This window comes from Homarus americanus, unplaced genomic scaffold (genome assembly GCF_018991925.1).
Source record: "Homarus americanus isolate GMGI-L3 unplaced genomic scaffold, GMGI_Hamer_2.0 scaffold5589, whole genome shotgun sequence".
NCBI classification, from domain to species: Eukaryota; Metazoa; Arthropoda; class Malacostraca; order Decapoda; family Nephropidae; genus Homarus; species Homarus americanus.
The window spans coordinates 1,529,305-1,553,226 of NW_024736650.1; the positions used below are offsets into that span (position 1 = coordinate 1,529,305).

The 23,922-nt window shown below is 39.5% G+C and overlaps 1 long non-coding RNA gene across 1 annotated transcript in view; it reads left to right on the top strand.

Annotated features, from left to right (window-relative positions):
• The window catches only part of LOC121872265, a 48,100-nt gene that overhangs the window by 16,592 nt on the left and 7,586 nt on the right, over positions 1 to 23,922 (top strand). The window contains exon 2 of the long non-coding RNA XR_006090065.1: positions 1,449 to 1,529. This is a non-coding gene — a long non-coding RNA (uncharacterized LOC121872265). The remainder of the gene's footprint in view (positions 1 to 1,448; positions 1,530 to 23,922) is intronic.

Here is a 23,922-nt window from a genome sequence, read left to right on the forward strand (position 1 = left end):
GGTGAGTTATGTGCCTAAACCACCTACTGTACCAGTGTGATAAAGATCATATATATTTGATGGTATGTACAGTAGTGTTTTATCTTTCACAGGGTTAGCTACATAACATATACTGTACAGTACTTCGTGAGATAATCTGAGTGAAAAATGGCTACAAGAATAAAAAAATATATTTTTAAGTGTGAAACAAGTTTTATTCAGTACAAAAAGTGTTTGTTTATTAGCATATTTTCTTGACCTGTACAGATGCCGCAGCTACTTTACTCCTGAGCAGTTGCTCCAAGTATATAAGGGATTCATTCGTCCTAACTTGGAGTACTGCTTTCATATCTGGGGTGGCTCTTCTTCTGTCCAACTATTAGATAGGGTGGAATCAAAGGCATTTTGTCTTATTAACTCTCCTCCTTTAGTCGACAATCTCTCTTCCCTTTCTCTTCGCCGCAATGTTGCTTCACTCTCTCTCTTTTACAGGTACCTTAACGGGCAATGTTCGGTGGATTTGGCATCCTGTGTACCCACGGCAAGGCCGTGGGTTCCTAACACATGTCTTGCCCTCGGTGCCCACCGTTTCTCTGTGGATGTCGGTCACACGAGAATAACCCGTTATAGTACCTCCTTCTTTCCTCACACAGCCAAACCGTGGAATGCTCTGCCTTCTTCTGTGTTTCCATGCTCTTACAATCTGTCTCACTTTAAAAAGCTGGTTTTCCGGCATCTTCGTGGTGTAGATTAATACAGTATAACTTTTTTTCAATATTTACAATTTCTTTCCGTTCTAGATTTTTTTTTACAGATTGCCCCGGAGGGGGCTAGTTTATTGGGCACCCCCTTACATCCTGTGCAAGGTGAAGCGCAGCAGCGTTTACAGTGCCCAACTGGGAAGCATGCGAAGTTCATGCTTGCCTTTATAACTCATGCATTAAGGGCGTGGAAGCCTGAAGGGTCATGGGTTTTGTCAGCAAGTTACATAAAGTGACAGAATGATGGGGGGGGGGGGAAATTCCCGGTACATTTCATCTGTTTATAGCAAAGCGTGGCAGGTCCCTAATAATGTCAAGTGCCAGGCCTGTGTCTAGGAAGAGGGATATCTGGTCAGGGAGGGAAGAGGTGTTGGTAACAGCTGGGGACCTGTAGGAGGAGGTCATAGGGCAAGTGAGGATGTAGTGAGAGAGGGTGTGAGAGTCGGGTTTCTTTCCGTTCTTTCCCCTCCCCCCAGGCTCCGTTGTGGGTCGTTTGACCTGTGCCCGGGTGGGCTAATTCCCGTAAAAAAAAAAAGAACTGTACGGTTTTTTTTTTTTAATTTATTCAACAAATCTTTGTCTTGATAATCCAGCCAGGGTGGGATACCCATAGGCATGAATAATCGAGGTCAATCTGTACTTCATCACTTCAATGTGTGTGTCATTTAAGCTGATGTCTGATAAATATATATATATTTTTTTTTGCAGCATGTGGATGAGTTGTCTATGCCATCTAAACCATGGATTCAAAACCCTTCACAAGTCCTGGGGATTCACTTTCCAGAGCAGGTGTGTGTTTTTTTTGTACAGTGTGTACACAGTAGACCTTGTTATAGCACTGGAATATGACTGAGAATTATTGCACAGTCGTGAATAACAACCTTGTGAATGCCAAAACCATGAATATAGAAACCTTAGTTCAAAAGGAAGAGAGGGTATGCTTGGCATGACTGAACATAAGGGGAAATCATAAATGTTAACAGTAGTGACTACAATACATGCTGTACTGTACTCTACCAATAAATCATAATAATCTATAGAGAGTAATTTTTTTTTTACTTAAGGTATCTTTGGTGATGATGATAATGATTTGAGGCATTGTGTGTGACAGTGACGAGTGCATCTAATTTAAGTTTCAAGAAATTATGCATCAAAGTTTTAAAAACTTAAGAGCCATTCATTATGATACACAAAACAATATTAATTTAATTTCTTCCACAGTTGTACATGTATCTGTGTCTAGGATGCATATCACACTTTGTAATACATATCAATGCAAGGACATGTACTGTAATGTAAATTTATGACAGAAAAAAACAGCACCATAACAACTTTATACAGTACTGTACATGTAACAGATTGAGCGGGAAAGTGACCGATTCCAGCTGTAAACTCGATGCTTATTGGCAGACAAAGACACTGCGATTGCATTGTTGATTGGTTGCTAGCTGAGGCAGGTTCATATCACTTTTTCAAACCTAAGTAACATCCCAGCTCTCACTAACCCAGATCCAAGTGACTTTTTCTGTACTCCCATTAAGTTATCAATACTCATACATTTTCTACATTATTCGCCAAGATTTTGTACATGCTGACACCGTACCAAACTGTTTTCTTGAATAGATGCAAAGGGCCAGAGAGTGAATGTGGTAAAAACAAAAGTATTGACTAATGGTGTGGGGTGAGGACCCATGGTGGAATGTGGAAAATGGTCATGTGGTCTGCAAAAAAAGGGGGGGGGTGGTAGTAGGTAGTAGGCAGCTACCAAACAGGGAGGTACTACTGCCTGGGAAGATATTGGAAGCATAATGTATTGTCTAATGGTAGACCCTGCTGCCATATGGCATCACGAAAATTGTAACCAAGTCCCAGGTTGCTGTTCTATATCTTTGCCTTATTTACACACAATTACAGGGTCTCAGTTGTCTCTCAATATTGACATCACAACAAATATAACCATACTCATTCTTGATCTGTTTTATTCATTCTATTTTATTCTCCTATGTCAATTGATATTATTATTGAAGCGGGGCCTTCTCGGATGGGTCCCACTGGTCGGGAAGGTTGTGGACCCCAGGGTCGACCTGATCATCATCAAGTTACTGTGGCCCCAACTGACGCCACCGCGGTTGCTGGAGGATCGGCTTTTTTCACACTTAATTTTTCCAACATTCGCGGCCTGAGATCCAATTTTCCTTCTGTGGAGCACCATCTATAAACCTCTTCCCCTGACCTCTTACTACTTTCCAAACTTCAACTGACCAAAGCAGCTTCACCCAAACCTTTTCAAGTCTCCAACTACAACCTTTATACCTCCTTCCGTTCTAAGGGAGGTGTATGCGCCTACTGCAACACTTATACATCCATAGCCCAACTCACGGATCTTGAATCTTCCCTTTGTGATGTCATCTGGCTCAAAATATCTCTACAAACCGTGACTATTTTTCTTTGTTTCCTATACTGTTATCCCAACTATTTCAAACTCTATTTATCTCACTTCTTGCCATGAGTCGTTGCTATCCACACACCCCAACACCGAGATCCACTACCTAGGGGATTTAAATGTGCATCACAGAGAGTGGCTTGGCTTTGCAAGGAATGACCCAGGTGGAGCTGAGGCACTCTCTTTTTTCTTACTTAATGATTTGGAGCAAATAATCAAACGCCCTTCATGCATTCCTGATCGACACAATCATCTTGCTAACATTCTTGATCTTTGTTTTACCTCAAACCCCTCACACTCTTCATACTCAAAATCTGCCCCCTTAAGGTCTTCTCATCACAATCTTATTTCTATTAAATCAAATTGGGCACGACCACCTCCCCAACCCCATTCTAAACGTCAACTGTGGCACTATCGGAGGGCAAGCTGGCAATCTTTGCGAGAATTCTTCACCGACTTTCCTTGGGATGAATGTTGCTTTACCACTCGAGATGCCTCGGTATGTGCTGACAGCATTGCAGGATTTATACAGGGTGGTATGAGTGCATTTATCCCATCTTCTACCAAAACTTTCACTTTACAATCATGGTTTGATCGCTCCTGCACTCTTGCATGCAGGGTGAGAGATAGGGCATATCAAGCTATGAAACTATCTCCTCCTATTACCCACACCTCTTTCATTACTTCTAGGAATCGTTGTATAGCTATTCTTGGTAGGGCCAAGCGGAATTTTATAAAAAGAAAGACTGCTGTCCTGACTAATTCTCCCTCTAGTAAATCCCTCTGGTCCTTAATAAAAATCATCTGGAATAACTTCTGCACTCCTTTTCCTCCTCTCTTCTGACCTGATAACTCTATAGCCAATTCTCCCCCCTGGCAAAGCCAATCTCTTTGGCACCTTATTCTCCTCTAATTCCACCTTAAACAATTCCTACTCTATCCCTCCTACTCCTGCTCCTCCTACTGATCCTATGCACTTTCCTATAATCTCCACTTGCAGGGTTGCCGTTGTGTTATCCAGGTTGGATGTGAGTAAGGCGCATGGACCGGACGGAATACCCACTCGTGTTCTGAGGGAGTGTGCTGAAGCTCTGGCCCCTTTGCTTGCTCGCCTCTATTGTCTATGCCTCAAAACCCAAACTTTTCCTTTTTCTTGGAAGCACACCTCGGTTCAGCCCATCCCGAAGAAGGGTGACCTTTCTAATCCCCATTGCCCTAACTTCATCCCTCTTTAAGATTTTCGAAACTATCTGGAACTCCCATTTTCTCCGTCACCTTGAACGCCATTCTCTTTTGTCGGATCACCAGTATGGCTTTCGCCAGGCGAGATCTACTGGTGATCTGCTCTCCTACTGCACCCATCTTTGGTCATCCTCTCTTAGGGATTATAGAGAAACTTTCATCGTGGCCCTCGACATCTTCAAAGCATTTGACAGGGTATGGCACAAGTCTTTGCTTTCTAAACTTCCTTCTTATGGTTTCTCTCCCCCCCCCACTTTGTTTTCTAATCTCTAGCTTCCTTGAGAACCGATCCATGGCAGTTGTTGTCGAGGGATTGATCTCTCACTTTCTCTACCAATAGTGGTGTCCCACAGGGTTTTGTTCTTTCACCTACTCTCTTCCTTCTTTTTATCAATGATTTACGTCACACTACAACTAATTCTATCCATTCTTACGCTGATGATTCTACTCTTCACTCTTCTTCACATTTTCCCCTTCCTCCTAACTCTCAAACTAGATCTTTTTCTGGAGCTGATATCATTACTTCTATCAATGCAGATCTGTGCAGCATCTCTGAATGGGGAGGTACAAACTTGGTTAAATTCAATAGTAATAAAACTCGGTATTTACCAATTACACTTTCTAAATTAGATAATCTTCCACCAATTTCATTTCAGGACGCTATCATTCTGCCAAACTCTGAAATAGATATGCTAGGCCTCACCATTTCCTCCATTATGCCCTGGAAATCACACATCCTTAACATAGCTATAGCTGCCTCCCGAAAGTTGGGAATGCTGTACAGATGTCGTAGGTACTTCACTCCTGAGCAGTTGCTTCAAGTTTATAAGGGAATCATTCATCTTAACTTGGAGTACTGCTCTCTTATCTGGGGTGGCTCTTCTTCTGTCCAACTGTTAAATAGGGTGGAATCAAAGGCATTTTGTATTATTAACTCTCATAGTCAACAATCTTTCTTCCCTTTCTCTTCGCCGCAGGTACTTTAACGGGCGAAGTTCGGTGGATTTGGCATCCTGTGTACCGCCGGCAAGGCCTTGGGCTCGTAACACAAGTCTTAACCGCTGTGCCCACCGTTTCTTTGTGGATGTCAGTCACACTAGAATAACCCGTTATAGTACATCCTTCTTTTGTCACACAGCCAAACTGTGGAATGCTCTGCTTTCTTCTGTTTTTCCATACATCTGCAATCTGTTTCACTTTAAAAGGCTGGTTTTCCGGCATCTTTGTGGTGTAGATTAACATGGTATAACCTTTTTCTTCTCTATTTTTAATTTCCCTTTGTTCTTATTCCGCTTCCCCCCTCCCCCTCCAGGCCCTGTTATGGGTCGTTCGACCTGAGCCCGGTTTGGCTAATTCCCGTAAAAAAATAAATAAATAACTCAATGATGTGCAACTAGTGTGGACACAAGAAGTGCAGTTGAATAGATGGCAGACTGTGGGGGGTTGCTGACTCTTAAGTGATCTGTATGTGCAGGAAACCATATGCCCACAGCAAGGTTGGAGAAACTCAACATTAAGGATATGTCCCTGGATGTGTTCATGCTGTGCATATATCAGATTCATAGATAATCCGAAAGATATTACAGGTACACCACCGATTTTCCGGTTCCAAAGCCTTGCTGGATTATCTATTTTGCCGGACCAACCGAGGTCAGGTCATAATAATTCAACAATACACCTCTGACCCACTAATGATACACCTCCTGTGTCTAAAGCACCATGGACTGCTAGAAACTTAAATTAAACAAATATTAAATGTAAATTAAATGTGTAAAGGTCATAATTTTGAGCAACATAGTACTGTACACACTTTATACTCAAATGTACTACACTGAAGGACTAAAATTTTTATCTCTTGTGCAAAATGTGTGATGTTTATGCTCAAATTAATCAATATCTTAGAATGATTCCAGCAATGCAAGTTATAATCTCCTAAGTTTAGTCTGACTTTTTATAAGATAAAAACTTTAAGCCTAAAACTACTTTCACCCTGGCTGGTAAGAGTTGAGGTGTTGACAACCAGGCAGGGGGAGGAGGGGGGAGTGAGGTGAGGTATTGACCAGCCGGCGGCGAGATTACCCACTCAAATAGAGGGAGTTTAAGTTTTTCGCTTATAAAATGTCACTGAATTGACTTAGCAGACTATAACTTACATTGCTGAAATTCTTACAAGATAGTGATTAATATAAATACAAACATCCCATAGTTTGCACTAGACATAAAATTTTTAGTAATTAACTTGGTACATCACATTGGAGTACAGGTTTGCCCTTGGGTCAATTATTTCTTTTACTTTTTTTGCAATATGTATTTAGGATGGTGTGTGCATGTAAATTAGTAAAAATAAATGAAGAAAGTTACATATATCTACCCAAAAATATGAGTTGAAAAACAACCATAACACCTCTCATCTTGGCCCAGTAGGCTGGTGGTTGCAGTGACGAGTCTAACCTGGCTTCAATGCCATGATTAATCACTATTAAGCATTATTATATCAGTAAACACTATTAGTAACAGTAAATCCAGTGAAATATGGCAGGGAGGGAGGGAAGTTAAGTGCCCTCTCGTAATTTTTTCCAGATTAAACTAGGTGCCGGACCATCAGTTCCCGGAAAATTGGTGGTGTACCTGTAACAGATATAATGATGTACACAAGTTAACAAGAAGTGACTGGCAGAGAATGTATCTGAACCTGCTACGGTGCGGTCAAGTCTGGTCTTCAAAACAACTCACACTCGGTGCTGTCACAAAACTCTCTGGTAGATTGTTCCAAAAGTTCACAACTCTCACTCCAAAAAAGTTGGCCTTCACAGTTTTCTGGACTTGCGTCTACTTCATCCTTGAGCTGTGACCCTTTGTGGGGCGGGTGTCTGTCAGGTCCAGGTATGGACACTTGACTGAGTAGTGCCTTTTGAGATGTTTATACACCTCAATTCGGTCGCCCCATCTGTAGTATAAGCTAGGCAGTTGCAGGCGCTCTAATCTCTGGGTAGTTGAGGTGTCTAAGTGCAGGCACCAGTCTGGTGGCCCTCCTTTGAACATTTTCAGTCAACTGACAGTCCCAAGTATATCTCGGGACCAGATTAGGTGGCAGTACTCCAGACGAGGAAGCATTTCACCTAATAATTTAGTTGCTTAATTCACCTTCTCACAATGGCTCGAGAATTTTAGTTCATTGTCAACATACACACCCAGGTTCTTTTTGCAATCAATCTCTATTACGGTAATGCAGTTTCTTCGTTTCTTCGGGACATGTGATACGCCTCCGTACTGTTGGTACATCCCAGGTGCATCCTCTTACACTTCGAGATATTGAATCTTCGCAGCCATTTCTTCCGACCATTCTTGAAGTTCACGGAGATCTTTGTGGAGCTCTTCACAGTCTGTTTGGTTCTCAATTTCCCGAAAAAACATTTGTTTGGAGGAGTGTATAGCTTCTGGCATGTCATTTATGAAGAAACAAACAACAACTGGCCCAATACACTGCTCTGTGGTACCCTGCTTGTGATGGGCACACATTACGATTTCATGCCATTAACTATCACACACTGTTTGCGATCATACAAAAAGTCTCCGATCCACGCTAGGACACTTCCCCGAATCCCATACCCTTCCAGTTTAATTTTCGGCCTTTCATGGGGTACTCTGTCGAAAGCCTTGGCAAAATCTATGTACTGTATATATATTGTTGATATTGCCAATCTGTTCCAGAGTTTGGGTCTAAATGTCCAATACCTTGTGGAATTGTGTTAAACAGGAGCTACCTGGCATCAAACGCAGATTTGGCGATTCCGCCAAATCTGCGATTAACATTTGCTGACTGGGGGGGGGGTTACATTTTTACTTATGTACAAAGAAATGTATATTGCCTTGATGTGTTTGCCCTTAGGACAATTATTTCTTTTACCTATACAGTGATATCCCCGTTAGCCGGAACAATTGTTGCAGAGCACTTCCGGGAATGAGAGATTTCCGGGTAATGAGACGACTCTCTCTAAGCTGGAAAATATCCTTCATCCTTTGAATTTTCTGGGTAACAGAAAAATGTTCTTGGAAGTTCCACTACACCTAAGATACACCTACACCTAAGATAGCATCCATTACTTAAGATAACAATTAATATGCCACTACACTTAAGATAAGAAAATTACTAGTACATCATCTCTTAAACCCAGAAAAAACTCCCCCTTACCTGGAATTTTCCAGGTACAGTAAACCCTCGAAGATCCGGACCCGGTAAATTTGGATTTCGGAAGATTCAGACAAAAAAATAATTATCCAATGGGGAAACCTGTACTCTACTCAAATGTACTAAACAATTACTATTTTTTTTTGTCTAGTGCAAACTATAGCATGTTTATATTAAAATTAATCTCTATCTTACAAGAATTCAAGGAATGAAAGTTATATTCTGCCAATTCAATTCAGCGACATTTTATAAGCAAAAAACTTAAGCTCCCTCTATATGACTTATAACTACAGACTGGGTAATCTCCTGCCGGCTGGTCAATACCTCACCTCACCCCTACCCTCCTTCCCCCTCCCTCCTCCCCCCCTCCCCTCCTCCCCCCTCCCCTCCTCCCCCCTGCCTGGCTCAACTCTTCCCAGCCAGGGTGAAGGTAGTTCTAGGCTTAAAGTTTTTATCTTATAAAATGTTACAGACTAAACTTAGCAAAATATAACTTGCATTGCTGGAATCCTTGCAAGATAGCGAATAATTTGAGTATAGACATTACATATTTTGTAAAAAAGATAAAAATTTTAATCCTTTAGTTAATACATTTGAGTATAAAGTGAGTACAGTAATACAGTAAAAGTCCAAAAATCCGGATGCCAGAAATCCGGACCACCCGAGAATCCGGACTTTTCGAAAACTATTTTTTTTTTTTTTTTTTTAGCGGGCTTTTGTGTGTATGTGCGCAACTGCGCATGCGTGAGCGCCACAGCTGCACAACCACAACAAGCGACCTCGTGGTCGCCACTTTAAAACGAGCAATCAAACTGTGACAACATACCGTACAGTGGGGTATGCTATAACGAACGGATCCTACTACGAATATTCCTATAACGAACGGTTTTACCCTATAACTCCTACAACGAACATAATTTAAATTTTTTTTTTTTCTAATTTATTGTTTTATTATTACAAATATTAATGATATTCTTTATTTCAGGGGTTTAGATGCATATTTATGCACTTTTTTACAATTTTATATTATATTTTTCAGTGTTAAGTGGTTGTATTTGGGGGCCTGGAACGGATTAATCCTATAACAAACGAATGCTATAACGAACAAGGTTCTAGAACCAATTAGATTCGTTATAGCATATTCCTCGTTTATAGGTTCGACCCACGTTTTTGAGGGTAATGGAACAACAAAACCTTCAGTAAAAACACTACGTCCTATAAACCGAGGCTCGCCGTGCCTGAAACACGAGTGCCGAAGGCAAATTGTTTACCATTTATTATTACGACACTTTACACTGAAACGCGGGTAGTTTCAACAAAAATATTGTATATTTCCATTCAAATATTTATTCAAGTCAATTAGGAGGGAATATTATTGTAATACAGTTTCTTAACTAAACCATTCGAAAAGCGATTACGGTAACATCTTTTGAACGAAAGAAAGCGAAAGTCATTGTTTTCGTCACGATTTGATCCCACTTTCCACTGTAATACGTACGTAATTTCAGCAAAAATAATACATTTCCGTGAATGTATTATATCAAGCACAGTATGAATAGAATATCATTGTAATATAACAGAATTTTAACCGAAAACTATTAAAAAAACGAGTAACATCTCAAGAACATCGGAAGCTTAGGTAAACTCTTTTGTTTTCGTCATGTATTTTATCCTATTTTACATTGAAATACATCACGTTTCAGCAAAACTACTATTTATTTCCGAGAATATATTCATTCAGGCGCAGTTTAGGTAAAATATACGTGTGATGTAATAATTTTTTTATTGAAAACGATTCGAAAAACACATACCCTCTAGCCCTGTTCAAGGAGAAGACTGGGAGGAGCTGTTTGGTGTTGAAGACGATGACAAGGAAAATGATTTTGATGGAATTTAATGAAAATATTCAGAAATATGGTATCATAGTATTTATTCAAGTCAATTAGGATAGAATATTATTGTAATACAACAGTTTTTAACTGAAAACCATACGAAAAGCGATTACGGTAACATCTTTTGAACGAAAGAAAGCGAAAGTCATTGTTTTCGTCACGATTTTTTCCCACTTTCCACTGTAATACGTACGTCATTTCAGCAAAAATATTACATTTCCGTGAATGCATTATATCAAGCACAGTATGAATAGAATACCATTATAATATAACAATATTTTGAGTCCTACTCTTTCCATTTACAGAGTACTGTACAAGCCCATAATAATGGCTCCTAAAGTAGATAAACTTCGTTGTGTGAAGAGAAAGAAGAACACGTTGAAATTGAGTGATAAACTTGAAATAATTAAGAAACTAGAACATGGTGTGAGCAATACTGTTCTAATGGAAACATACGACATTGGAAAGTATACAATTTATGATATAAAAATGGCAAAGAATAAAATTCTAGAATTCACAGCTTTTTCATTAAAACTGCTCGTTTTGATAAATGAAGCATACTATATTTGCTAATGAATAAACTATCAAAATGTACCTGTTCATCTCTTCTTTAGTCCTCCTTAAATTTGAATTTTAAAAGTACTGCCTGAGAATCCGGAAAATCCGAAAGTCCGGACCAACCCAATCCCCAAGCAGTCCGGATTTTTGGACTTCTACTGTATGTTGTTCAAAATTATAGCTTTTTCACAGAAAAAATCTGTATAACTAACCCCAGTGGTCAGGATAATATGTACTGTATTATTGATGTTTTTTATATACAGTGACCCCTTGGTTAACGAACTCAATCCGTTCCAGAAGGTCGTTCGTTAACCAAAAAGTTCGTTAACCGAAACCATTGTTTCAATGGGTTTTTGGGTAATTGGTTCCAGCTCACCGAAAATTTCCTAAATTCAACAAAAATGGTAGAAAAGTTCACTTACTTTGAGGTGTGTATGTAGAAGGCTCCTGGATGATGATGATGATGATGATGGGAATTAGAATGGGGGTGGAGGAGAAGGAAGAAGAAAAGGCATTGGGGTGGAAGAGAAGTCGCCCCATGGCACCATTTCATCCATAAAATTTTAGTTCTCTTGGTGTATTTCAAGATTATTTTCTTTAAATCAACACTGCACTGCATTATATATTGTCAATATGTAAAATATATTTCAAAATGACCAATAATTTGCTTGGAAACACAGAAAAAAAGCGTTTAGTTGAAGAGAGTCTCAAGCAAGATGTTACCTTCTCTGAAAACAGAGAGAGAGACTAACGCCTGTCTGGTGTGTTATCAGGCTGGATGGTACGCCAGAAACTAGTTTCTTTACCTTCAATTATGTTCAATAATTGTTAAAATGACTAAAAAAGTTAATATTAAACTTTTAAAATTATTGAATAGTATAAACTTCTTGATATTTACTAAAATAGTAAGGAATTTAAGCCCTAGAACCGATAAATGTATTGGCGGACTGATACTAAAGCTGGTTGCCCGGTCAGTGCAAGCGAAAACATGTTGAGGTCGGTTCGTAAGAAATTCGTTAACCGAATTTTTGTTCGTTAACCGAATTGAAGATCCTTATGGAAGGCAGTTCGTTAACCGAAATTTCGTTAACCGAGGCGTTCGTTAAACGAGGGGTCACTGTAATTATTTATTGTTTTCATACACTTAGTACATTCACTGGCTTTTCCGGACAAGTGGGCCCCCCTTTTAGTCCGGATCTTCGAGGGTTCACTGTACAGTGACCCCTCCATTAACGAACTCAATCCGTTCCAGAAGGTCGTTCGTTAACCGAAAAGTTTGTTAACCGAAACCATTGTTTCAATGGGTTTTTGGGTAATTGGTTCCAGCTCACCGAAAATTTCCTAACTTCAACAAAAATGATAGAAAAATTTACTTACTTTGAGGTGTGTATGTAGAAGGCTCCTGGATGATGATGATGATGTGCATTTGAAGTGGGAGGTGGAGGAGGAGAAGGGAGAAGAGAAGGAAGTGGAGGTGGAGGAGAAGCATTTTACTGCTTCTTGGAAGGTGAGTCACCTTCCATGAAAATGTCAGGAACCTCTGGACTGACAGATTCTCCACCTTGAACATCCTCTCTCCTTCTTGAAGTGGAAGGCTGAGGGCTAGCATCTTGTTCCCTCTGCCTTTTACTGAAGAAAGTGTCAATTGTGGTCTGTGGGGCATCTCTCCTCCTCACCATTAACTTATGTTTAAAGAAGGAGACCACTGAGTCCTCAACATGACACAAAGTTAGTTCAGTTTTTTCCACTTCTGGGTGCTTTGAAGCCAGTTCCCTGAACTTCTCCCAGTAGCAAATCACATCTTTCAACTGTTTAGCTGACATTTGGTCATCACTTTCAATTTCCTCCTCACCACTGTCAGCCTCTACCCGTAACATCTCATCCAGTTGCTTCAAATCATCAGGAGTAAGTTCCTCCTCATGAGACATCACAAGCTCTTCCACATCCTTCTCCTCCACTTCAAGGCCCAATGACTGACCAATGGACACAATCTCCTGGTCCAACTCTGTTTCTTCCTCAAATCCCTCAAAATCATGGACTACTGATGGCCACAGTGCTTTCCATGAAGAATTGAGGGTTCTAGTGGAGACTTCTTGCCATGATGATACAATCAATTTTACAGCCTCCAGGACGTTCAATTGTGTCTTCCAGAACTGTTTCAGTGTTAGTTCAGGATCAGTGGAAGTTGCCTGATGACACCTCCTAAACATTTTCTTCATGTACAACTTCTTGAAGTTGCTGATCACATTCTGGTCCATTGGCTGTATGATTGATGTAGTGTTTGGAGACAAAAACAACACTTTCACAAAGTCAAATTGATACTCCAAATTGCTGGCAAGGTCAGGGTCATGACCAGGAGCATTATCCATGAGGAGAAGAGCCTTTTAAGGGAGTTTATTGGTGGTTAGGTATCTCTTGACAGAAGGGCAAAACACATCAACAGCCCATTCATTAAAGAGCTGTCTTGTCACCCATGCCTTACGGTTGGATTTCCAATAAACTCCAAGTTTTGTTCTTACGACTTTCTGTTGCTTGAACACCCTGGTGTTTTCAGAGTGGTAGACAAGCATAGGCTTCAGTCGGAAATCCCCTGAAGCATTGGCACCAAGCAATAGAGTGAGACGGTCTTTCATGGGTTTATGCCCAGGTAAAGAGGCTTCATCTTTGGTGATGAATGTTCTTTTGGGCATCTTTTTCCAGAACAGCCCAGTTTTGTCCACATTGAACACTTGCTGTGGAAGATAATTTCTTCTTCCATCAGTTTTTTAAATTCAACTAAAAACTTTGCTGCCCCTTCTTTATCAGCACTAGCAGCTTCACCATGCCTAACTACACTGAAAATGTCACTTCTTTTCTTAAATTTTTCGAACCAGCCTTTGCTAGCCCGAAAATCTTCAAATTCTGTGCCTGAAGAACCAGGTTGATCTGCCTTTAAATGTTCATAAATCTCCCTGGCTCTTTCACAAATGAAATCACCAGAAACTGAATCACCTTTCATCTGTTTTTCCCTAATCTAGATGATAAGTAACCTCTCAGTTTCTATGATTAGGGATCTACTTTTAAACACTCTTGTAGATTTGTCTCTCACGTTCACTTCTTTAAATTTGTCTTTTTGTGCAAGAATTGTCGACACAGTTGATGCCGACATGCCATATTCTTTGCATAGCGCATTTGATTTAATGCCTTGTTCGCGTTTTTTTATTATTTCCTGCTTGATTTGGATTGAAATTGCTTTTCTTGATCTCTTAGGCCCCATGCTGGATTCAAACAATGTCAACACGTGTTTTTCAAAGTTAAACTAGCTGTAAATAAAGAATATTTTCTTTAAAATAACATTGCACTGCTCTATATATTGTCAATATGTAAAATAAATTTCAAATTGACCAATAATTTGCTTGGAAACACAGAAAAAAAGCGTTTAGTTGAAGAGAGTCTCAAGCAAGATGTTACCTCCAGTGAAAACAGAGAGAGACTAACGCGTGTTTGCTGTGTTAAGAGGCTGGATGCCGCGCATTAAACTAGTCACTTTACCTTCAATTATGTTCAATAATTGTTAAAATGACTAAAAAATTTAATATTAAACTTTTAAAATTATTGAATAGTATAAATTTCTTGATATTTACTAAAATAGTAAGGAATTTAAGCCCTAGAACCGATTAATGTATTGGCGGACTGATACTAAAGCTGGTTGCCCGGTCAGTGCAAGCGAAAACATGTTGAGGTCGGTTCGCAAGAACTTCGTTAACCAAATTTTTTTTCGTTAACCGAATTGAAGATCCTTATGGAAGGCAGTTCGTTAATCGAAATTACGTTAACCGAGGCCTTCGTTAAACGAGGGGTCACTGCATTGGGAAAATTTTCTTGAAATTTTCCGGAAAATGTGGCCCTTGGAAAATTCTAGCTTTGGGAACGATTTTCCGAGAAAATTTCAATACAGTTCCTCCCCGACTTACGACGGGGTTAGGGACCCAAATCCAGGTCGTAAGTCGAAATGGTCCTAAGTCGAAAATGATTAAATAATACGTACATAGAAAATCTAAAATGGGTGTCTCCTTTTCTTTTCAGCACCACAAAACTCTCACTTTTGTTTGCCAGCCATTTTAAAGTGAATTACAAACAAAAAATTTGTCTGTACTGACGTTGGGACTCGAAAATACGTAATTTGACAAAATTTTGGTACGACTGAGGCAGGTCGTAAGTCGGGGAGGATCAGTACCAGCAATCGGAGAGTTCCGGGTGTGAGGGATTGTGGCTAACGGAGGTATTGCTGTGTTGTATATTTGTGTACACACACACACACACACACACACACACATACATACACACACATTCTCACTGACCATCACCACGACCTCATCTGCAAATTTGGTAAGAAGCTTCTACACCATCCTCGACACCGGCTCCTACTACCACCTGAGATCCCTAGCCCGAGAATTGCTGTTCGACACCTCAACCGCATCCAGCCTATACGTGCACGAACTGATCGCTATAAGAACTGCCCAGTCCCAACCATTGTAAAAATTATCAATAACTTGTAATAAACCAGTGTATTCACTCCCAGTAAATGCTACTTCTTGCACTGTCACTATGTTGAAATGCACTGTAGTTTGAGCTTTTCCCCATCTAGTCATTATATATCTTATTTGTATCACTTATGTTACTTGTATATTATTTGTAATTCGAAACCCATTCCCCAAATATGTAACTGTATATTTTCAGCCTTCTGGCTGCCAAGCTCTTTCAATAAACCGTTAATTATTATTATTATTATTATAAAATTATCAACAACTCGTAATCAACCAGTATATGTATTCACTCCCAGCCATTCTTACCTTTTTGCACTGTCACTGTTGAAATGCCCTGTTGTACAGGTTGTATCTCTCTAGTCCGGCAACCTCGGGACCTGACCGGTGCCGGACCATGGAAATTTCCGGACCATGGAAATTAACCCTTTTCTGGATAGATAGTGACTTGGCTTGGAAGCACTAGCACCACTTTCTCTGCTTCATGGTCTCTTTGAAGACATATTGAAGGGTTAAATGTTGTACAGTAGCTTCTCAAATTTTGCAAGTTTTTAATTCAACGTTTTCTATTTGAACACAAAATTACAACACATTTAAAAATTTTGACGGCGGAAACTCGAATTTCGACGGGTTTGAACGGCCCACCAACGTTCAGACGACGGGCACAATCGTGTAAACAGCGTCATTTCTCTTATGTACAAAAGATTCATTATTGTTTATTACTGAAAGTCTTTTTGATTGAATTAATGTTTGTGTGTGCAAAATGAGCAATACAATTCATTAATAATACGTAGAATATTAAAACACGAGGAAATGAGACAGCATTGTTTTCGTTGATTACAAAACCAGTGACTGACTGGTTCTACATATAAAACTGAAGAAAATAAGACCTTGGTTGTAGCTGTATTAAAATAAATATGGTTGTTTTAAGTAAGGTTATTTAATGTTAATAAATGGAACAATAGACGTAGCTAACGATAATGGTAAAGAAAAAAGAGTGATCCATGTATGTAAGTGCGCATGTGCACACGTGAAAACATATCGTCATTACTTTACGTAAGAATATGAAAGCAACACTTATTTACTGTTCATATATACAGTAATACCCCGCTTAACGCGGTTTAAGCAGCGATTTCATGTATCTGTCGTGCCTGGCCAAGCGAACTTTCATTAACACGGGTTTTTCCGTATATACTTCATAGAGTGTCCGGCTCGAGACGCTATTTTTAGATTGCACCGCCACCATGCCTGCCTGCCTGCCTGTTTTAGCTCATAAAATTCATAAATTACCTGGCCAGAATATAATTTACATTGCTGGAATTCTTACAATATGATGATCATTTGAATAGAAACATCATAGCTTTTGCATTAGACATAAAATTTTAGATATGTTTTACTCTGAGTAAATATGTTATTTTTTGTGCAAGATATGTGACATTTGAATTCAAAATATTCCTGGTCTTAAAGGAATCACAGTGTCAATTATATTATCTAACTTTAGTTTGAGGTATTATTTATTACTAAAAAGGTAAATATTCTGGTTTTCCACACATCTGTAGGGAGGGACCGACCGACCATCTGTTACAGTGTGAAGAATATTTTTTTTTTATTAACTGAAGATATTTGTTTTAGCTCATAAAATTGATACAAATTACCCGGTCAGAATATAATTTACATTGCTGGAATTCTTACAATTTGATGATCATTTTTGAATATAAACATCATAGATTTTGCATTAGACATACAAATTTAGATATAATGTTTACTCTGAGTAAATATGTTATCTTTTGTGCAAAATATATGACATTTATATTCAAAATATTCCCTGATTGTAAAAGGAATCCAGCAATGTCAATTATATTATCTAACTTTAATCTGAGGTATTATTTAATACTAAATGTTAAAATTTCGTTTTTCACAACATCTCTTGAAGGGAGGATTGGTGGGGGTGGGGGAGGGTTGGGACGGACCAGGCCACCTGGGCAGTTGGAAGAGGAGGCAAGGTGAGAATTTTGATTGACAAATAGTGTAAATGAAGAATATTTTTTTTATTAACTGAAGATATTTGTTTTAGCTCAAATTCATACAAATTACCGTCAGAATATAATTTTACATTGCTGATTCTTACAATTTGATGATCATTTTGAATAAAAACATCATAGATTTTGCATTAGACATACAAATTTTGATATAATGTTTACTCTGAGTAAATATGTTATCTTTTTGTGCAAATATATGACATTTATATTCAAAATATTCCTGGTCTTACAAGGAATCCAGCAATGTCAATTATATTATCTAACTTGTTGGTGTTTTATTAAAATTTAGTGGTTTCCCAAAAATTTCTCAGAAGGCCAGCGAGTGTAGTGTGAGAAGAGGGAGTTGGAGTCCATTATTTGAATGGACATTGGCGACTGTATTTCTCTATTTCTCTTAAGTATTAATTGTGTGCATGTACCATCATAAAATTAAGATGTTATTTTTACTAGAACATAGGTATTGTGTCGGAAAAAGTAGAGTTTGGGGTCCGACCAGTCTCTATTGGAATTAATCCCTTATGTTCTGTTGTTCATTACTTAGCGGTAGTCACTTAACCCGGCACCCTGTGGTTCAATGACCTGCGTTAAGCGAGATAACTACTGTATTTTAATTAATGTTTCTGAATTTATTTTTATTGAATTATTAGTGTGTACAAAATTAACAATACAATTTATTAATAATTGGAATATTAAAACACTACGAGAGGCGAGGCAGTGCATTGTTTTTTGTTAAAGCTTACAAAACCAGTGACTGATTGGTTCTACATAAAACGAAGAAAATAAGACCTGATTGTGGCTGTAGTAAAATTAATGTAAAAAAATTAATATGGTTGTTTGATACCTGTAATGTTATTTAATGTTAATAAATGGAACAATAAGTAGCTAACCATTAATGGTAAAAAAGTAGAGACTGGTATGTAAGTGTGCACATGTGAAAACATCTCGTCATTACTCAACATAAGAATATGAAAGCAACACTTTACTGCTCATATATATTGAAGGGTTAAATGTTGTACTCTGTATAGACAAGCAGAGAGCAGCGAACTGCGGATGTAAACAAAGCTTAATTGCATTTGTTGTTGTTTTTTATTGGATTAGCCCACCGGGCATAGGTCATGACCCATTGGGGCCTGAGGCAAAAATTTAATTATCCTGTAATAATAATTCAGATAAGTAAAAAAAAAAAAAAAAAAAAAAAAAAAGCTGCCTATCTACCTATTTGACAAACTAAAATCGTTCCGGACCACAGAATGCCGGACTAGAGAGGTACAACCTGTATAACCTTCTCCCCACTTATATATTTTATATCATATTGTATTTGTATCACTTATGTTACTTGTATATTATTTGTAAATCAGGAGACCCATTGCCCAATTAAGTAACTGTATATTTTCAGCCTTCCGGCTGCCATGCTCTTTCAATAAACCGTTAATTATTATTATTTTTATTGTTATTATAAAATTGCATACAAATAAATAATAATGGGGGAATCCTCTCATCCGTAATAAGAAACACGAGAACAAAATTTAATGTAGAAAAAATGCGAGTCTACCCTCAAGTCAACTCCGTGCTTTATTATACAGCGATTCTTCGGTTGTCATGCAGACCAGGTCAGCTGGGTTGACCATGATACAGTCTGGGATGGTGTGTACATGTAAATGAGTAAAATAAATGAAGAAGGTTCGTATATCTACCCAAAAATAGGGTTAACCATAACACCTCACGAGCTTGGCCCAGTGGCCTGGTTTACAATGGCGAGACTAAACTAGCTTCTCTTGCCATGAGTTTAATCACTATAAAGCACTATTCTATCAGTAAATACTCTTAATAACAGTAAATCCAGTGAAATATGGCAGGGGCGAAGAGGTTAAAAAGTGCAGGCGGCGTGCTAACTATCAGTCATTCATTCCTTACCTGCTCCGTTGCCAGGCATAGTCAGGCTGTGCGTTATGGAGTGCCAGGCATGCATATGGGAGAAACACATATTTTATAGTTACTATGAAAATGGTACAGGCTCAGTGATAAACAAATTTAATAAACCATTAATTTTCCTACGATATAATAATAAAAAACATTGTATCATTACTAGAGTAAATGAATTAATATTCCCACAAACAAAAAATTATAACTGTTATAAAGAAATAGATACACACTCACCATTCCATGCTGGGTGTTTGTGTAATTCATTTTCCTCTCCCCTGCATGATGATGAAGGCAGGGGAGTTACAAGTTCTCCTCCTCTGCTTCCAAAGAGGCAGAGGGGAGTGAAGGTAGAGCTGGGAGCGGCAGGAGGAGATTCGTCCATGTCGGAATTAGAGTCAGGAGGAGGTGCACGAACAGGAGGCTGAGGCTTTCTTGCAGGCGTAGAAGGTGTAGGGCGGGTGGATGAAGGCAAAAAGAACATGGGGATTGGAGGCTGGGCAACCTTGCATTTGAGTTCCTTTAGTATTTCTTTATAAGGAGTCAGGAGCTGCTCCATCCCTCTCTTGAAGTTGACTCGCTCTGAATGGGATCAACGTCGAAAAATATGTCCATGAGTGCCCTACTAGCCAACAAGCACCTGTTGAGGTTCGTGACGGTTAAGGCGGGCACCTTCTCTACTTCACCTTCTTCCTCCTCGTCCTCATCCTCATGGCGCTGCTCGTCGATAAGCTCGGCCGGCTCTTCCCCAGCATGACCCAGGAGCTCCTCTTGCACCTCTTCCTCCTGAAGGTTGTCGAACCCCTCACCTCCCACTTGATGGACAAGCCGGACAATTTGCTGCACATCCTTGTCGACTGTGGGGAAGCCAGCAAAGTCGTTTATCACCTCTGGCCACAAAGCCCTCCAGCAGGAGTTAACACAGAGGTCATCATGGCACTGCTGGATTAATTAGATGCAGTCTGATATGGAGAACTTCTTCCACATTTCCTGCAGTAATGCGACACCATCCCGTGTGTCCTCCTCCAAGGCTTGCTGTATCCTGCTGAAGGTGTGGGTCATGTACTTGGGCCTTGAAGACAGCAATTACTCCCTGGTCGAGTGGTTGGAGCAATGATGTGTTTTTGGGCAGAAAGTTCACCTCGACATTTTTGTTTTAACCTTGAGGGCCTCAGGGTGGCCAGGGCAGTTGTCGATCACAAGAAGGGTCTTAAACTCCAGGCCTTTCTCCTGCAGGTAATCCTTGCTCCCTCACAAAACAGTTGTGAAACCAGTCAGTGCATAACACTACCGTTGTTCAGGCTTTCTTGTTGTGGCGGTAGAAAACTGGGAGGAGGTGCATGTCTTTATTCTTGAGTGCACGCGGATGCTTGTCGCAGTACAGCAGCATGGGCTTGATCGTGTGCCCTGCAGCGTTGCCACATAGCAGGAGAAAGACATGATCTTTAGCCACCTTGAAGCCCGGTGCACTCCTTTCCTCCTTGGAATGAACGTCCTGGTTGGCATCTTCTTCTTCTTCCACCACAAGCTAGTTTCGTCAGCATTAAAAACATGCTCCGGCTTGTAGCCCTTCTCCTGGATAAGGGCTACATCATCCGCTTTCACCAGTGATCCTCAAGTTGTTAAGCTTCTTGAAATGCTCAAACCACCCCTGAACTGTTTAAAGAAAATCAGTTGTTGTTATGTTATTACTGCACTTCAACAACTAAAGTCTTCAAGTGTATAACAAGGTTATTAAAAGAATATAATATCAACAAGAAAAAATAAATAAAACTGAACTCTCTGGGTTGAAAATCAGACTTAAAGTCTGGTTGTTACCGAGATGATTTTTATTTACTGTAAAGTGTTGTGTAAGTAACCACAGAATTTGTCTTTTGAATAAAGAGAAAATTGTATATTGTACAGAACTATAAAGATAAAAATAAAAACAAATAAGTGTAGGAGTATATTGTATGTGGGGAGGCGAATGTTTATCTGGGAGCAGCTGACAGATGGGAGGGTAGCATAGGTGGGTGGCTCCCTCCCCCTAACTCCCACAAGATTCCTTTAACACTTCTTTATGCAATTCCACCACAATTCTCATATAATTTAGGATCATTTGGTGCCAATTTGATAAAATATTAGCCTAAAAGAATCGGCTTTCCTGAAAAGTAATCTCACACTGAAAACCACGAACCATTGTTAACAAAGAGCAAACAGCTGATCAGCTTACCACAATGGCTGTCTTCAACATTTAGTAAATTAGTACAGTACCTTTGTATATTGCTGATCACTTAATAAATACTATTGCAGTGTATTTAGCATCAATAAGTAATATTGTAGTGTTTATTCATTACAGTGGTCCCTCGGTTACTTGAGCACAATCCGTTCTTGAAGGTTGCTCGTTAACGAAGTGATTGTTTCAATGGGTTTTTGGGTAATTGGTTCCAGCTCACCGAAAATTACCTAAATTCAACAAAAAGGTAGAAAAGTACACTTACTTTGAGGTGTGTGTATGTAGAAGGCTCCTAGATGATGATGATGATGATGAGAATTAGAATGGGGGTGGAGGAGAAGGGAGAAGAAAAGGCATTGGGGTGGAAGAGAAGTCACCCCATGGTGCGTTCACCCATAAAATTTTAGTTCTCTTGGTGTAATTCAAGATTATTTTCTTTAAATCAACACTGCACTGCATTATATATTGTCAATATGTAAAATTAATTTCAAAATGACCAATAATTTGCTTGCAAACACAGAAAAAAAGCGTTTGAGAGAGAGTCTCAAGCAAGATGTTACCTCCACTGAAAAGACACAAAGACTGACGCCTGTTTGGTGTGTTGAGAGACTGGATGGTGCGCATAAAACTAGTTTCATTACCTTCAATTATGTTCAATAATTGTTAAAATGACTAAAAATATAATATTAAACTTTTAAAATTATTGAATAGTATAAACTTCTTGATATTTGCTAAAATGGTAAGGAATTTAAGCCCTAGAACCGATATTTGCTAAAATGGTAAGGAATTTAAGCCCTAGAACCGATTACTGTTAGGCTAATACTACAGCTGGTGGACACTTAAAATGCAAGCGAGAACATGTTCAGTTCGGCTTGTAAGAAACTCGTTAATTGAGGGATTGCTCGTTAACCGAAGTTAAGAATCTTATGGAAGGTAACTCGTTAACCGAGGCTCTCGTTAACCGAGGGACCACTGTAATCATTTGTCTAAGTGTACAAGTAGCCAAAGTGAGTCATCATATAACCTTTCAAAAGTAGTAAATAATGTTTTAGAGGTATCTTCCTATCAAATACTGTATAGTGTTACAGTGACCTCTGCTGTAAGCTGGTCTGCTGAAAGCTCTCACGAACACATCTTGAGTAAATAAGCTTCTGATACAGCTTATCCTTTTATTTTCAAGTCATATTACAAATTACATACAGTATGTATTTTTTCTCTATTACTGAAGATGTTATATTAATCATGGTGAACCATACACCGTAAGAGGCCAATTATATGATAATATAATACTGAATCAATAAATAAATAAACCTGACAAATGTGGCAACACCAGATCAGCCCCAGCCTGCTTATATACTCAAGTGTCTTAGTTCTCAGTAGGCCAACACCAAATCTGATTAGACCACTGTACAGTATTCAGTCAAACTGCGTCAGCCCACAAGGGACGCCACAACTTTCAAGACGTCATGCCTCATAGGCTTTCTCATTGGTCGAAAACAGGCCTAAGGCTTTCATACTATTGGTTCGAAATTGGCGGGAACTCCCAGGTGGCGGGAACTAATGACATTGTTACAACACACACACACACACACAGTCTCTCTCTCTCTCTCTCTCTCTCTCTCTCTCTCTCTCTCTCTCTCTCTCTCTCTCTCTCTCTCTCTCTCTCTCTCTCTCTCTCTCTCTCTCCCTCTCGCTCTCTACGCTCTCTCGCTCTCTCTCTCGCTCTCTCTCTCTCTCTCTCTCTCTCTCTCTCTCTCTCTCTCTCTCTCTCTCTCTCTCTCTCTCTCTCTCTCTCTCTCTCTCTCTCTCTCTCTCTCTCTCTCCTCTCTCTCTCTCTCTCTCTCTCTCTCTCTCTCTCTCTCTCTCTCTCTCTCTCTCTCTCTCTCTCTCTCTCTCTCTCTCTCTCTCTCTCTCTCTCTCTCTCTCTCTCTCTCTCTCTCTCTCTCTCTCTCTCTCTCTCTCTCTCTCTCTCTCTCTCTCTCTCTCTCTCTCTCTCTCTCTCTCTCTCTCTCTCCTCTCTCTCTCTCTCTCTCTCTCTCTCTCTCTCTCTCTCTCTCTCTCTCTCTCTCTCTCTCTCTCTCTCTCTCTCTCTCTCTCTCTCTCTCTCTCTCTCTCTCTCTCTCTCTCTCTCTCTCTCTCTCTCTCTCTCTCTCTCTCTCTC